This window comes from Marmota marmota, unplaced genomic scaffold, assembly GCF_001458135.2.
Source record: "Marmota marmota marmota unplaced genomic scaffold, marMar, whole genome shotgun sequence".
Taxonomy (NCBI): Eukaryota; Metazoa; Chordata; class Mammalia; order Rodentia; family Sciuridae; genus Marmota; species Marmota marmota.
In genome coordinates, this window is record NW_026000020.1 from 10,621,003 (window position 1) to 10,637,899 (window position 16,897).

At 48.0% G+C, this 16,897-nt stretch overlaps 1 long non-coding RNA gene across 2 annotated transcripts in view; it reads left to right on the forward strand.

Annotated features, from left to right (window-relative positions):
• Nucleotides 1-16,897, forward strand: part of LOC125618850 — a 30,274-nt gene that overhangs the window by 12,768 nt on the left and 609 nt on the right. For both annotated transcript variants that reach the window (XR_007350236.1, XR_007350237.1), the window contains one exon: nucleotides 13,713-13,722. This is a non-coding gene — a long non-coding RNA (uncharacterized LOC125618850). The remainder of the gene's footprint in view (nucleotides 1-13,712; nucleotides 13,723-16,897) is intronic.

Consider the following 16,897-nt stretch of genomic DNA (forward strand, 5'->3'; position numbering starts at 1 on the left):
GGGGCAGGAAACACTGGCAGGGTGGAGGGGAGTCAGGAGAGAGGAGAGGACACAAAAGCCCTTCACATGCCTCCTGCTGAGTTTGGCTGAAGCTCAAGCCCCTGTGGAAAGGCACAGGATGCCCCTTGGATATTCCCAATGACATGAGGAGCTAGGGTGTGTGCCCCTCCTCTTGCTCCCCTGGTGCTGTCCTGGAAACACTCATCTCAGGCTCTGTGTCCACTGTGTAGAGACAGAGCACCCTCCCCAGCTCCAGGGAGCCCAGTGAGGCATAGATGTGGCTCAGGATTCAGCAGAAGCACAGGGAGGGAAAGGCCCAGGATCTGGCAGCCTTAGGCACTGATTCCTAATCCTACCAGAAAAAGCTGTGTCCTCATTTTAAGCTTCAGGAGATCTCTCTGGAACTTGCTCTGCCTAAGCTGTTTGATAGCAAGTGCTCTTGAAGTTTAGGCCCCTGGAAAACCAACAGGAGGTTCCTGCCCAGGTGGACCACTGTGAATGGGCCACCTGCAGTCATTATCAATACTAGCCCTGGTCCCCAGACTCCAGGGTAGGGATGGTGGGGGGCAGAGCTGGCTGCACTTCCCCTGATGATGAACTGGGCTGTATGTCCAGGGCAAAGCCACAGAGATGAAATATAAGTTTTTCAAATCTTTGTCCAAGTTTTACCTGACCCAAGATGTTTCCTTGCATGTATCTGCCCTGGATATATAGGAGGTAGAGACTGTCTCCTGAAGAAGCTCACAGGGAGGGTGGAATTGGGGGCAGAATGATGTCTTCCCTGCTAAAGGGCTAAGTAAGAAAGAGGCACATATCATGCATGTCAGGGATATGTGTTGAATGGCAGTGACCTTTGCTGTGATGGCATCTGGCATCACTAACTAGCCCTTCATGTGGTGAAATACAGGAAATAACTCTACATGGGACATAAGGGGAGAAGATGGGGAACACATATCAAAAATAAGGTGCAGTCCACATAGTCCCTGGGCATGAAAGTCACCTGTAGTTCTCAGTGAGAAGGAACTTGAGTGACAGTCACCGAGGTTCATGGTGTTGTCCTTCTGCACCTGCAGTAAGTTGCCTGAGTACATCATAAAATCCTATTGTATACATTTAACATGCTTCCATAAACATTTTCTTTTGTATTTAAATAAATAAAATTAAGGTAAAGTCTCAATTATGTTATAAAAACAACAGATTGTTTTCCCACTGAGAATTATTTGACAGTAAGTCAAAGTACTAATCATCTACCCCCATAAGAAACATAATTTCTGTAATATTTCTGTTTCTTTGGCCTGACCTGGGACACCAAGGAAAACTGGGCCTGTGCTGAGTGACTGAGAAGAGCCCGCCCTGCAGCTGTATCCAGCCTTCCCGGCCCTGCTGATTTGCATGTGCACACAGCACAGCCCGCAGCCCTGAGGTCTTCTTAAGAGGCTGCTCACACTCTGTGCAGGAGTCAGTGCCAGTCAGCGCACAGCATAGACATGAGGGCCCATGCTCGGCTCCTAGGGCTCCTGCTGCTCTGCCTCCCAGGTAAGGAGGGACAGTGCTGAGGATTTACTTTGTCCTGTGTGGTCAGTGTTACCTGGCTCTTCAGGGAAGTCCCTTAATAACACATTTAATAGTGTGAATGTTTGCTTTTGTATTTCCAATGTCAGGTACTAGATGTGACACCACAATGACCCAGTCTCCATCCTCCCTGTCTAAATCTCAAGGAGACAGAGTGGCGATCTCCTGCAAGGCAAGCCAGAGCATAGGTACTGCTTTAGCCTGGTATCAACAGAAAGCAGGGCAAACCCCTAAGCTCCTCATTTATCGGGCAACCAGTTTACAACCTGGAGTCCCCTCGAGGTTCAGTGGCAGTGGATCTGGGACAGATTTCACTCTCACCATCAGCAGCCTGGAGCCTGAAGATGCCGCCACTTATTACTGTCAACAAGGCTATCTCCCTCCCACAGTGACTCAGGCCATGACAAAAACCTCCCAGGGAGCAGAAGTGTGAGGCTGGGCTGCCCCAGCTGCTCCTCCTGCTGCTTCCACCTGCTGAGGGCACTGCTCAGAGGCAGCCAGGCTCTGAGGTCACTGGGGCATTTGGTGGAAGGGCCCAGGGAGGCTCCTCTTTGGCCTTACTCATTTTCTTCCTCCTCAGCTTCAGAAACGCAGGCCTAACAATGTGTCTACTGATGGGATTAGGTGCATATCAGTGCACATTCCTGGGGTGGGGGTGGGGTTATGGCATCAGACACAGAGTTTCACAGTTTGAAGAATGCATTTCTATTTTCCCATATTTATTGGATTAAACACTCATAATATCCTGGATATGATTAATTTAGAATGGTAGAAGAGGCTGTCCCTTCCTCCACAATCATCTGTGGGCTCAACATGGTCCCATGAAGCTAATGGATGGACTGACCTGAGATGCAGCCAGAACTGAGGACTTCAGGCCAGTTCTCTATGTGACCATCACCTGTGTTCTCCTGACACATCCCAATGGTTCTGCGATGCCCGAGGCAGGGTAAAGGGCCACCGCCTGCCAAGGCAAAGCACTGGAGACAGGAGTCTCTCTGAAATGATGGGGTATTTGGAACTTTTACAGGCCTTTCTCTGAGCAGCATCATGTCCTGGAGCAAGCTCCTGCAGGGAGCAGTAGCGAGGCTCCACAGAAGCAGGAATACTGTCCAGGGGACATGGTGTTGTTGTAAAGGAATTTGGGGAAGGAAAGATGGGGACACCTTGCTGGAAACTGCACTTCAAAGAAGATCCTAATTGGGAAAGAATAGGAATGAGGATGAGGTGACTGGAGTTTGGTCTTTTCATTCATGGGTACCAGGGTGACCAGGATCAAGGTGCTCCACATCCAGGCAGAGGAAGTACAACACTGGCAAGTTGCCCTGTGACCAGGGCTGAAGCTTTGGATACCTGAAGATCAGACTTACATTGCTCAACCACAGTGTCCTCATGGCCCCAAGACAGGATGGACAGGCTCTAGCTCCCTGCTCTTCCCTATGGTGAGCACCATGTCTCAGTGACTGAGGAGTAAAGGAGAAATACTGCATTTGGTTATATGAATACTGCTGATGATATTCAGAATCAAATGGGTAGAAATCCTGTTTCTTTTAGCCACCTTTTTTTTTGTCTCACAATCAAGGGTTTACCTTGAGTCTTGGATAAGAATTTGGTCTAGGACTTTTGCATAAGCAGGAATTATTAAGATTATGGGGACTCTTGCAGGGAGATTAAATGTATTTTTCATGGTGAGATGGACATGAGTTTCAGGGGTACAAGGCATAATGCTATTCTTTGAATATAAGGTGGCCCCAAAACTCATTTGGTGGATTTTTAATTAAATGGACTAACTGGGTGGAAAATCTGGGCATACTGGGCATTCCTGTAAGAAGTTAGGCCACATGTCCTTGAGAAGTCTACCTCATCCCTGTGGCTTCTTAGGAACCATGAGATGAGCAGCTTCTCTTCTCCATGCCCCTTTGCCATGTGCCTCAATTTGGACCAGAGGAATGGAATCAAATCAGACAACCATGAACTGAACTGAACCTCTGAAGGTATGAGCCCAAACCAACATGTCCTCAAAAGAAAGAAAGAAAAGTGAAAAATGTTTAACACTTCCATGAGTGTTGTCCAGTCCAAGGCTCAAACCTCATTCAGCTAACTCAGGTACTGAGCTCCCTCCTTTGGCCATGTCCATAGGTCCACATCCCCACTCACCCCAGCCCAGGCTTCCTCTCTCGGAAGGCCTCCAACACCAGCTGCCCCAAGCTCAACAAGCTTCCACACTAACGAGGTTGGAAGTTGCTTTAGTCATCTTTTTCACTTCTGGGGCCAGGAATCTGACAGGAACAATAAAATACAAGTTTATTTGGGGCTCATTGTTCCAAGGACAAAGTTAATAGACAGCCAACTGCATTGCTCTGGGCCCCAGCTGAGGCAGAACATCCTGGAAGAAAGGTGACCGGAGAAATACCACTTAGGACGTGGCAACAGGAAGCCAAGAGAGAGGCACTGCACATAAGGGGCAAAATCTATCACTCAAAGGCATGTCCCCAATGACCAGCCTCCAGCCACCACTTGCCTGCCTACAGTAACCCTCTAGTTAATCTTCAGGGGATTAATGTACTGATTAGGGATAAGATGACAACTCATAATCTGATTATCTCATCTCTAAACACCCTTGCATTGCTCACACATGAGATTTTGAGGAGCATTTTATATCCACATCATAACATTGTGCCCCTGACCCCCCCAGGTGGACTCATACCCACCTCACAATGTGAAATAAATTTAGGCCATTGCAGGAGATTGCATACTTTTAACACTTCCTGGGTTGCCTAAGTGCAAATTCAATGCAAACTATCAGTGTGATCCCCTGTACAAATCAAAATCATGTTACATGTATCCAATATATAAAATCATCAAATAAGGATTTCCATTCCAAAATTTAAAAAGAAAGAAAGTCAGAGAGTCATATAAGAAGGAACGGGACCTGTATACCTATATCCAGCTGGGAAAATTAGTCCTGTAGCCCCACATCCAGCCCCTGGGGCACATGACAATCTGATATTCTCTCCAAAGGGCTGTGGAGATCTACAGATGACTTTGTGGGTGCAACCCAAATGCCTTTTTTCTGGTCTTGTTTCTGCTTGATCCTGCAGCTTTTCTCAGCAGATGTTCTGTGTTACTGGCATCTCTCAGTCTCAGGGATCTCCAATGGACCTTCCAATTCCTTCCACTTTTCCAAACATTGCCCTCTCAGAGGCACCCCACAGGGACTCTGACCTTGGCACACTTGGTCTGGCCTCCAAGGACTTCCTTTGAAATCAGGTGGAAGCTTCCACAAACCCCTTAGCTCATTCATCCTGCATTCCTGTAGAACTAGTACTGTCATGTCACAGGACAATATCGATCAGGGTCACTCCAAATGAATTTGGAGAATAAAGACACAGACACAGAAAGTACCTTTTCTTTGGGTTCAATGACTGGTCTTCAGCAGCAGCTCCCACAAGGGGGCAAGAAGGCAAGAAAGAGAGCTGGGAGGAGGTGCTTAACTCTTGTATTGGGGAGAAACCATGCAAATGAGGCAAGGAGTCAGGTTTACAAAGGAACAGGTGAATGTAACTGAACCCCCATGGGTGATGCCTACACCTGGAGCCATGCCTTATTATCTTAGTGCTCAACACCCAAGTTACTGCAACCTGACACTGCCAAGCCAGACTGAAGCCAATAATTGGTCAGAACCTGGTGCATTGAGACTTAAAGACATCTGCATCCAGGCAGCTCCCGACCCAGCACTACTGGGTTGATGCCAAAGTCTGCCACCCTCTTGAAGAGTAACCAAGTCTCCAGGAGCCATGGCAGAGGTGGTTTCTGAGGTCTGGGGAGGTGACATGGTGAAACAATTCCCTCCATCATCCCAACCCCCTATGCAAATTAATCTGATTTCTATATTCCAAAAAAAAAAAAGCTGTATAGAAAATGTGTTTGACAGATACTCATTAAAATAATGATCAAAAACATAATATTTATTCTTTTACTCACTAAAAAAATGCTTACATCCAGGACAACATTGTCTTATTGATGGTTAAGGAAACAATATATTTTACACTGTTAGGTTACTCAAAGGTAATGATTTCCATATTTAACATAAACATATCCCACATCTGTAAGTGGATAACAAAGAAAATGTAATTTAGCTGAAGGTGTTTGTAGCACAAGTCTTCAGACTACACTTAAACCCCTATTCAGGAGTGTGAAGAGATATATCCAAAATTCTGTTGTCACTTGCACAGGCCCTGTGTGTGTCCTGGAACTGACGCCCACTCTCATGAGCAGGACGCTCACCAGGCCCTGCAGGTGCAGCAGTGACAGCACCAGCCCCCAGGGAGGGCAGCTTCCAGGTGCAGCAGGAGCAGTTGCAGACCCCAAGGGATGCTGGACACCAGGCTGGGCTCAGTGGGGACAGTGCAGAGCCTTGGAGGAGGCCAGGCAGGCCTGAGACAAAGCATGGACACTTGTGTGCAAAGTCAGTCCAGGGCATGGGCAGGATGTCCACAGAAACTCTTCCTCCCTCCTTGCTGAGGGCTCAGGCCCCATAGGCCCTAAAGGGAGTGGCCACATTGTCCTGCTCAGAATAGTCACTAAGGTACAATGCTGCCATCTTTACTGGCTGATGCTGGTCAAGATCCTCCTGCACCCTGACACCACCTACTGCCATCTGATCCCCTAGGGCACTTCCTCCTGCCTTTTTCTAGTGATGTCCCTCTCACCAGGCATCAGAAATATGGAGAGAGGTCTTCCCAGCATGTCCTGTGTCTTTTGGTCAAGGGAAAACACACAAGGTCTCACACATGTTTCTAGTCTTCCTTTCTGTGTCCAGGAGAGAGGTGACTGTCCCCTGCCGAATCTGAAAGCATGGACACCTGCAGGACCAGGCCTGGCTGCTGAGCTCCTGCTGCCTCCTGCTGCCCTCTGCACACCCTGCCTGTGGGGAGGGAGGGCTGTGGGGCAGGGACACAGGCATTCTGTCCCCCAGGAGCCACACTTCCTTCAAGGCACAAGAACCTCCTTCTCCCACCACTGGGAATGAACATCTCCCCAGGTGCTTCTCTTGCACAATTGCAACTAACAGTCTGGGGACTCTCAGGGGAGTAAGTTGGGGATAGTTCTAAAATCACACCCTCTCTCCCTTTCCCATTTCTTGTCCCTATGATCCTGGGTTCCTCCTCTACATTCTGGCCTGGGTTTTCTCTGTTCTGTCTCCTCCTACTCTGAGTTCACACCTGTCACTCCTCACTTCCCACGTGGCTGTCCTCATGTGGGTCACAACCCTCTTCTCCTGCAAATCCTGGCCCTTGGCCTGCCCCTCTGACTCCACCCATTGCATTCTCATGGGAGAGTCAAAGGTGGTGCCTGGTGGTCTTTGGAGACAAGAAAGGAGTGCAGTAGATGTCCAGAAGCTGTTCGTGTGGCCAACATGGTTCACTGTGAACAGAATAGACAAAGGAGGCTTTCAGATGCCAAAGGTACCTGTTTCCCTCCAGTCAGAGGAAGGCCACCAGCCAGGTAGTCACTGATCCATCTGTTCTGCTCTGTGTTGGGAAAGCCAGAAGAGAGGAGCCAGCTCTTGACAAAGACCTTCTGTACCTTTAGGGCCCATAACAAATACTTACATCAGTGTAACTACAGACCCTCAGGACTCCAGTGTCTGAGAAATGGGAAGGTCACTGTTCCAGGCAGCAAGAGCACAAGGTCAGGCCTTGAGCTTCATGATCCTCAGTTCTCTGCAGTGGAGAGGGAGCCATGGCTTCTGGTACATACGTGGGTTTTCAATGTCCAAGTTCATTGTAGCCAGCTTAAGTTCAGCAGACTCTGTAGCCCACGACTGTAATCCCAGCTACTTTAGAGTCTGAGGGAGGAGGATCACAGGTCCAAAGGCAGTATGGGCCACATACACACTGTACCAAATTAAAGTTTTAAAATACTTGCAGTGTTCTTCAGACACTGCCTAGCCAACATGAGGCCCCAACTGGATCACCAAAACTGAAAAAAACAAACAAACAAAAACCTTCCATTGGACAAATAGGCAAAGTAGCATATTTATGTTTAAAATATTTGTATTTCTGATGCACATTGTATATAGACTTGTCAATATAGTTTATGTTCTAAGTAGCATGTACCTGGCATATTTTAGTCCTTTTATTTTGAACTCTGGCTGAGAGGATGCACTGGGTGAGTTTTTCTGACCCTCCTCTTTAGAACACCAGGGTTTCTGCCTCAGAACCCCTGAGTCCTGGTGCTCCTCACCTGGCTGTGGGCTCTCAGCTGGCTCAGCCCCAGGGTGTGGAGCTCCTTCTTTTCCTGGATCCCCTGACAAGCAGGGAAAGAAGCAGTGATCCTGTCCCATGGGGGACACTAGGACTTGGGAGCTCTGCCCTGAACTCAGGCCCACAGGGCTGCAGGGGCTCCGGGCACCAGCTGTGTCTCCCCAGATGCAAGCTCAGAAATGGTTTACATTTAATTTGTGATCTGGACAAAGCAGACAAGCAGACAAGGAGACCATTTCCTCAGGGATTCATGGAGTAGAGTCAGAGTAAACATCAGCAATTGGACAAGGCTGGTGGGAGGACAAGGGTCCCTGCTCTGAAGGTGCCCCAGGTAGGCAGTAAGGATGAATTTCCCTTGTGAATTTAAGAAAGGGGACAGAACACACTAAAAACCCTTTCAGTGATTGTGACCAGACCCTGGATGTATCCACAGAGGAGGGGACAAGAGTGTGGGGGGATTGCAATTCCAGTTCTGTCCCCAGAATGTGCCTATAGTCCTCTGCTGGGAGCAGGTCACTGTTCAGTGCACAGGGGCCCAGGGTGAGCTGAGCTCCATCTTCACTGTAGCCATGAAAGGAACTAAAACTTGCTTCTGAAATTACTCTAATTTAGGAAAGAGCCTGTGTAGGCTTTGCTTGCTCTTCTCAGGATGGGAAGAACCACCACATGTCTAAGTGTCTCTTGGGGACACTGAGGCAGGAAGGGCAGAATCATACTGGGCACCTGACATGTGCTGAGTGACATATGAGACCACCTTGCAGCTGTGCCCAGCCTGCCTATCCCTGCTGATTTGCATGTGCCCACAGCACAGCCCACTGCCCTGAGGACTTCTTAAGAGGCTGCTCACACCCTGTACAGGAGTTAGTCCCCATCAGGAAACAGCATGGCCATGAGGGCCCCTTCTCAGCTCCTGGGGCTCCTGCTGCTCTGCCTTCCAGGTAAGGAGGAACAATATTTGGGATTTACTCATCACAGTGTGGTCAGTGCTGCATGGCTACTCAGGAAAATATTCTTGAAACATGATTAATTATAAGAATATTTCTTTTTATGTTTCCAATGGCAGGTGCCAGATGTGACATCACAATAACCCAGTCTCCATCCTCCTTGCCTGTGTCTCATAGAGAGAGAGTCACCATCACCTGCAGGGCCAGTCAGAATGTTAACAATTGGTTAGCTTGGTATCAACAGAAGCCAGGGCAAGCTCCTAAACCCCTGATATATAAGGCATCCAATTTGCAATCTGGGGTCCCCTCAAGGTTCAGTGGCACTGGATCTGGGACAGATTACACTCTCACCATCAGCAGCCTGGAGCCTGAAGATATTGCCACTTATTTTTGTCTACAGTATGACAGTTACCCTCCCACAGTGATACAGGCCATGACAAAAACCTCCCAGGGAGAAGAAGTGTGAGGCAGGACTGCCCCAGCTGCTCCTCCTGCTGCCTCCACCTGCTGAGGGCACTGCTCTGGGGCACCAGACTCTGGAGGTCTCTAGTAAATTTTGGTAAGAAAGGCCAGGGAGGCTCCTCCTCTGCACCCCACCCTCTATTCTTCTCAGCCCCAACAGGTGAGACATGACCATTTGCTCCTGATTTAGTGAGTGACATTTTTGGGAGGAGTTGGCTCTCTGTGTCACTTTGGATTCCTACCTCAAATTACAAGACCCTCTAGCCATTTCAACTGGCATTTTTTGAAATCCATGGAATCACAGTAAGTCACAACTTTCAAAACTTGGGATCTGTGCATGAGAAGGGCCCTTGCTCCCCAGAAGCCACAGCTCCTCTGAGTCAAGGTGGAGCTGCGGATTCCTGCACTAGCCCAGGAGCTCCTTGGGGACACTGACACCCAAACTATAGCACAGACAATAATGTGCACATAACTGTTGTGATTCCCACATGCAGAATATAAAACAGAAAAGGTGCTGGGGTGTGTATCAGTCATTAAGTGCCCCTGGACCAATCCCTGGTACCAAGAGCAACAGCAATATCAGACCACTCTGCTGGTTTATCCTTGAATCCTCCTCCTCCCCAGGCATCCTATAGAAACTGCTAGCACCTCCTCTCTGTTGTGCCCTGGCCTGGTCAGGACCCCAAACAGTTCTACCTACTCATTCTGTGATAGCTCCCAATCTAACCTTACCTCCTCTGGTAGCAAGTTATCATCTGCTTTTGACACGTGTCCATCAAGTTTCCTCGGTCCTGATACACTCCAAGGTGAACTTCTCTGAGCCGTCTAGTAGGGAGCAGGAGACGGTCACTGCAGTAGTTTTGAAACTGGACTTTTCCTGGCTTCTATGGGCAGGTGGGGTCAGCACAAGCTGCAGCCTCTGGAGCTCGGGAGTGTGGCTGCTCTTAACAGGGCAATGCTTGCCAGCCTTGCACAGATGCCAGAAAACTATGCTCACATCTTGAACTCAGGTCACTCCTCTGTCCACATTAAGGTTAGGACCATATGCTCTACTCAGACATCTGCTAACCTCAAGTAATATGTCAGTTGTCCCCATTACCATGGCTGCACTGGGAAGGCAGTGCACCTTCTTTGTGCCATTTGAGGACAGTCTAGCTTCTTTCCATGTGGCATTAACATATGTGTAAAATCAATGAGGCCACATGGGTCAAGTGATGCCATAAGGAAAGGGAAGGCTCTTGGGACCCTGGGACACTGTGTTTGCATTCAGTGGAGCCTCTGCATCTCCTCAAGTCCAATCTCAATATACCACTTCCAACTTAATGTAAGCAGTGTTGGGCTCAGCTAGTGCTGCCCTGTGCTGAGTCCCACACTCCCCTGTGATGAGCAGCTCAGTCACTCAGTCACTCAGTGCCCAGGGCATGGTGCCAGGGCTCAGGGATGCTTAGAAGCTCCTTTTTAAACAGTAAACAGTGTTTTCTTTCTTTCCTTCCTTCTGTTTTATTTCCTGCTGATCCCATGCTCTTCTCTAGTGCTCTGCAGGTCTATACTCTGACTATTGGAAAGTATCAGAGGCACACACACTGTCATCTAGTATTTCTTCCCCTAGCAATGTGCTGGGCCCCATGGCAACACAGGAGGGCTCCTAGGTCACAGAAAAAGACTGCTGCAGAGTGTCCTGCTCTGGACTCCTCAGCACAGCCAGGCTTCCCAGCTACCCGATGAGTGGTTGGTGCAGGTCACCCAGCATAGAGGGTGCAGTCTCAGCTCTGCACAGAGCCCAGCCAGCCCTGAGCTTCCTTCTCAGTGATTAGAGTACAGGGAGTAACTCCTTGTTCCTCCCCTGAAGGGAAGGAGCCAGCAGGCCTCCAACATCTGGGCCCCATCATGTTCACAGTGTGACAGGCCCTTCAGTTGCTGTAGGTCTGCAGCCCAATCACTGGATAGCATGGACTGCACTGGAAATCAGAGGTCTTCCCATCTCCTGCTCATCATGTCCAATCAACATGATGCTACCAGGCAGAGTCCCAGGGGTGGTACTGCATGGTGTCCACAGGACCAGAGTTTCTTCAGGCTGTGCTGCAACCTGGAACAAGAGAGTTCTCATTGCTTGAGGTCAGGCCTGAGGGCTGAGCTGCTGGGGATTCCAGATGCCTACAAGCTCAGGCAGAGGTCTGTGGCAGGTGGGTCTTTGCTCTGCTGCTTGGTCCTGTATCTGGTCCGTGTACCTCTCTGAACAGACACACTTGGTTATACCACACTCTCCTTCTGTACCTTGTGGGTACACCTAGGGCCATGACCTGACCAACACCCTGAAATCTGTCCCACCCAAGCAGAGCTGAACCCAGGTCACTGCAGGACACTGCCATATTCACCACCTGTCACTTTGCTAACTAGTAAACACTTGTTGCAGATAATTTCCCCTTTCTATCCACTACACATACATATAGGGTCCTTACAGGTCTTCCCTTGGGTGCTAAATTTGTCATTCAAAGCAAAAGTTACTAATGGGGAAAGATTATGAAGCAGACAGGGCATGACATAAGTTGAGGTGACAGCAGTGTTCAGTCAGTGGTGTTCCTCTTCTCTTCTCTTTTCCAAAACCACCTCATTGGCATCTCATGTGGGTCACATGACCCAGATATCAACTACCCTAAGATCAGCATGTGTTATCAGTTCCTGCTGAACTGTTAATTCTCTGTCCTTAAGCAGTTGAATAATTTTTTGAGCAGAGGGATCACTTGAGGTTTCTACAGAAACTTTCCTCTTTATGAAAGAAGAGGAAACTTCATGAATTGGGAGAAAAAATTAATGGTAAAGACTTTGTTACCCCAAAATACAAATCCTGGTTGTTGATGCTCCACAGACCTGTCCCTAGACAACAATGAGCAGAAAATAAATAATCCAAGGAAAGTGATCCAGAAACCATGGGACAGGGAACAGAAGCAGTGATCCTGTCCCATGGGGGACAGTAGGGCTTTGGAGCTCTGGCCTGCACCCAGGCCCACAGGGCTGCTGGGGTTCCACACATCAGCTGTGTCTCCCCAGATTCAAACTCAGGAAGGTTTTCTATTTTCATTTGTGACCTGTATTAACTGAAACCTGACAAGAGGAAATTTCCCCCAGGGACTCATGGAGTTGAGCCACAAAACAGGTCAATAGTGGATCAGACTGGTGGGAGGACAAGATCACCTTCTCTGAGGATGACCCGGGTGAGTAGTGAGGATGGGTTGTCCTTGTGAATTCCAAAGAGGGGACAGAACACACTGAAAGCCCATTCAGTGAATGTGACCAGACCCTTGAGGTGTCCAGAGAGGAAGGGACAGGAGGGGAAGGAAGGGATCTTGCAATTCCTGTGCTGTGCCAGGGTGTCCTCAGAGCCCTCAGGAAGGATCAGGTCACTGTTGAGTGCAAGGGGCCCCATGAGGGCTGAGTTTCATGCATCACTATACATGAAAGAAAAGGAACTGAGACTTGCTTCTAACATTACTCTTCCCTCTCCAGAACAGACCCTTAGGAAAGAGCCTGGTGGAGCCTCAGACCTTCTCTTCTTGGGAACAGAACAACCATCCTTTATATAAATGTGTGCTGTGGGGAGACACAGGCAAGAAGGGCAGAATCATAATGGCTTCCACCTCCCTGGCCTCCTGGTCAGCAAGGCCAGTGTCTGGATAAACATGAACCATGTCAGAGGGTTCACACACTCCACTCCCCCTTTGCCTTCAGTGTTCTTTTTACATCCTAAGCATGAGATGTTCTTTCTGTCTTAATTCATCCATACTCCTAAGGTCAATAATGAAGAACTGTCTTTAGGAAGAGAAAGGGCTTTTCTGGATCATGGAGAGCAATAGGTCACTCTTCACAGAGAGCTCACTGGTACTGTTCTATGTGTTCCAGGAAAATGCATATTCTGCTCTGGTTCATCTGTGTTGCCCTGAAATGACCTGGTCAATGGGCACATACCTGGCCTGTTCTGAGTGACTGAGAGGAGCCTCTTTGTGCCCAGCCTGCCTAGCCCTGCTGATTTGCATGTGCCCACAGCTCAGCCCACTGCCCTGAGGACTTCTTAAGAGGCTGCTCACACCCTGTGCAGGAGTCAGTCCCAGTCGGGACACAGCATGGCCATGAGGGCTCCTGCTCAGCTCCTGGGGCTCCTGCTGCTCTGCCTCCCAGGTAAGGTGGGATAGTACTGGGGATGTAGTGAGTCCAAAGTGGTCTGTGACATGCCCTTATGTCTAATTGGGTGAATATTTAATTCTTGTTTCCTATGTCAGCTGCCAGATGTGACATGCAGATGACCTAGTCTCCTGCCTCCTTGTCTGCATCTCTAGGAGACAGAGTCACCCTCATCTGCAGGGCCAGTCAGGGCATTAGCAATAATTTAAACTGGTATCAGCAGAAACAAGGGCAAGCTCCTAAGCTCCTCATCAAATATGCAACCAGGTTGGAATCTGGGGTCCCCTCAAAGTTCAGTGGCAGTGGATCTGGGACAGATTTCACTCTCACCATCAGCAGCCTGGAGCCTGAAGATGCTGTCACTTATTACTGTCAACAGCATAATAGTTCCCCTCCTACAGTGACACATGCCATGACAAAAACCTCCCAGGGAGCAGAAGTGTGAGGCTGGGCTGCCCCAGCTGCTCCTCCTACTGCCTCCACCTGCTGAGGGCACAGCTCGGGCACCAGGCTCTGAGGGTCAATGGGAGGGTTTCACAGAAGGTGAGAGGGAGAGTCCTCTGCCCATGAGCCCCCTCGTTTCTCTTCAGCCCCAGCAGCAGACAGGACAAGGCTACTCCTGGTCTAATCCAGGACAGAGTTTGTTGCTGTGTGTGGTTGTGTCTTGATGCTGTGATGGACACTGTGTATTGTCAGCTGGGCTGGATGGAGAGGCCTGGAGTATTGGAGTGTTAGTAGGGCATGTTCAGGAAGATTAGTGGGATATTCAGGGCGCTGAGTGAGGAAGTCCCTCCCTGAGTGTAGGTGGCTCCATTCAATGTGCAGGATCAGGTGGACTATAGCAGGTACAGGGGACACTCACCCTATATCTTCTCTCATCTCATTTTCCCCAAGAGAATGGGATTCTACTGCCACCATAATTAAACTTGGACCTTGAGTATTTCAGCCTTTGGGCCTAGACTTGCACCTGCTGCTTTCACTGGGGCTAAGGGACCTGTGGATGTGGACAGTGGACACCAATAAGCTGCTTATTACATTGACATAACTTATTGGTTTTTTCTCTGGAGAACCCTGACTAACTCAGGCATCACAGAAAATTTATCCAACAAAAGATGACCACTACAGCTATTCTAAGCAGAAAGGTTTTTTTAAATGCAGAAGTTTAATATAAATTACAAACTTTAAAATACATAACATATGCTATTGAGAGTAGCTGAAGATAGGAGGTGTCTCATTTTCCCAAGAAAACAGAGATAGTCCACTAAGGGTGCAGACACCAAGGTATGTGAATCTGCTGTGAAGGAAGCCAGGCTGGTGATGATACCCACTCCTGGAGCACCTCCACATGACTCAAGTCCTCACCTCTGTCACCTGTCTGCCTGCAGGTGTCATTAATATCAAAATCTCACTGAAGTGTCATTCAATGACCAATTCCACAGGAAACCCCAGAGGAATAGAAAAGAGAGAACCTCTTCCAGCTCTGAAAACCTGGAGCTCAAGGAGGCTTTAAAATGTCCTCGAGTGCATCCAAGCATTATCAGCATCTTTAGAGTCATAGACAGAAAATTTCCAGATAATGCTACACAGAAAGAGAAGGAGGTGGGAACCCGCTACTATATGTGGTTTTCTGCTCTATTCCATCTGGGCTATGGAAAATGGGCCCTTTGACACTTCCCACATGGATGGGGTTGCGATAGGTGTACAAAAGTTCAAGGTTTTTCCTATTGTAACTCATCTGGCCTTATCTTGACCAGGCTCTCACTTTGAATTTTGTGTAGAATTTTTAATGTTATAAGAATTTTCATTCTTTTTTTCAGTTTTCTCTCGTTTGTTTGATTACTTTTTTATTTCAGTACCAGAAAAAAAAATCCTGGAAATCCTCATTTTTATTAATTTTACCCTGACTCTGCATGATATTAGTTAAAAAATGTTCATAATATTGATAAATTGATGTAATTTATAAAAATTCATTTATTCTGGCCATTCATTTTCAGTTTGAAAGACTGAGTTTTCTATCTCTTCTCCAAAGTTTTCCTTAAATTAAACTAAAAAATTACATATTTTCATTTTGGTGGTACTCATCATGGGATTTAATAGGCTTCGTGGTGGACTGCTCTCTCTATCACATGACTTAGAACTCAGTCAGGGACAAGTGCAGGGCTCAGGTCTCAGGTAAGGACTATGGACAGCAATGGTGGGTGTTACTGTGTGTGACCATTGTATGAAGGCAAAGGATTCAGAAAACTCTCAGCACACCCAGGCCCTAGAAGAATCTGCCATGGGATGCTCTGGATAAACAGCTTAGTTAAAAACAGCAGTGTTTGTAGGGAAATTGAAGGGGAAACACATACTCAAGCACCTGAATGCCCAGGAAAGATAGAAACCTCCACCCAGGCAGACCCCTAATATGAGAGCAAGCCCTGACAATTAGTGAAGGGGTTCTACATCAGAATCCCCAGACAGGAGCAGGTGATTATTTAATTCAAAGGCTGCATTTCAACAGAAGTTGGCCAGGCACACAAAGAAGCAGGGAAATATGAGCCATTCAAAGGAACTAAAAATCTCTAGAAACCATCCAAAGAACAATGACATTAGAGTGACAGGTCATCACCTTTTCAATGTCTGCTCCACCGATATGTCAACAGTAAAGGGAAATGCAGAAAAAAAACAGGGAAATATTATGTGGAAATATTGCACCATCATTGAAGAGACATGAATCATATTCAAAAGAGAGAGCTAGAAATTTTGTAGTTGAAAAATACACTAAGTTCAAAAACTGAGATCCAGAGTTGAACAGGCAAAAGAATCAGTCAAACATAAGAAGCTCAATTAAATGCTAGATTCAGAGGAGTAGGAAACCAAAGGGTGAATAAAAGAGAAGCAATGACCAGGAAGTTACAGCAGAACTCCAGGAGGAATCATGCGCTCCTCAGAAATGTGAGGGACAGGCAGAGGGGACACCAAAATGTGAGGGACAGGCAGAGGGGACACCAAAATATGAGGGACAGGCAGAGGGGACCCACGAGGAAAGAGTTAAAAAAACAGGTGTACTTGCTGACCTCACTGCTCAGTAGCCTGATGCTGCGAACAGTGGCCACAGTGGGCAGCACAATTCTCTGTTGGTCTAAATGGTTAACTAGATCATTTATAATGTCATAGTTCCTAGCACAAACCTCCCAGCCATTGGTCACTAGCCCTGGTGGTCTCAGGTCTTTCTCAGTCTGGTGCAGCTACTATGGCTGTGGAGGCTTCTGTCCAGAATGAGGCTGCATTGACAGATGGAGACCAGGAGCCCTGAGGTCCCCCACCCCTGCCTTACACCTGCTCCTCAGGAGCCTCTCTAAGGCCAGACCTTTGGCATCTCATGTGGATGACAGTCCTTAGCCCCCTGTGACTGACATCTTTACTGAATTCTGGATTGTATGTCAGTCTTCCCTCAACTCCACATCTGGACTATTGGGAGGAGGATCCACTCTG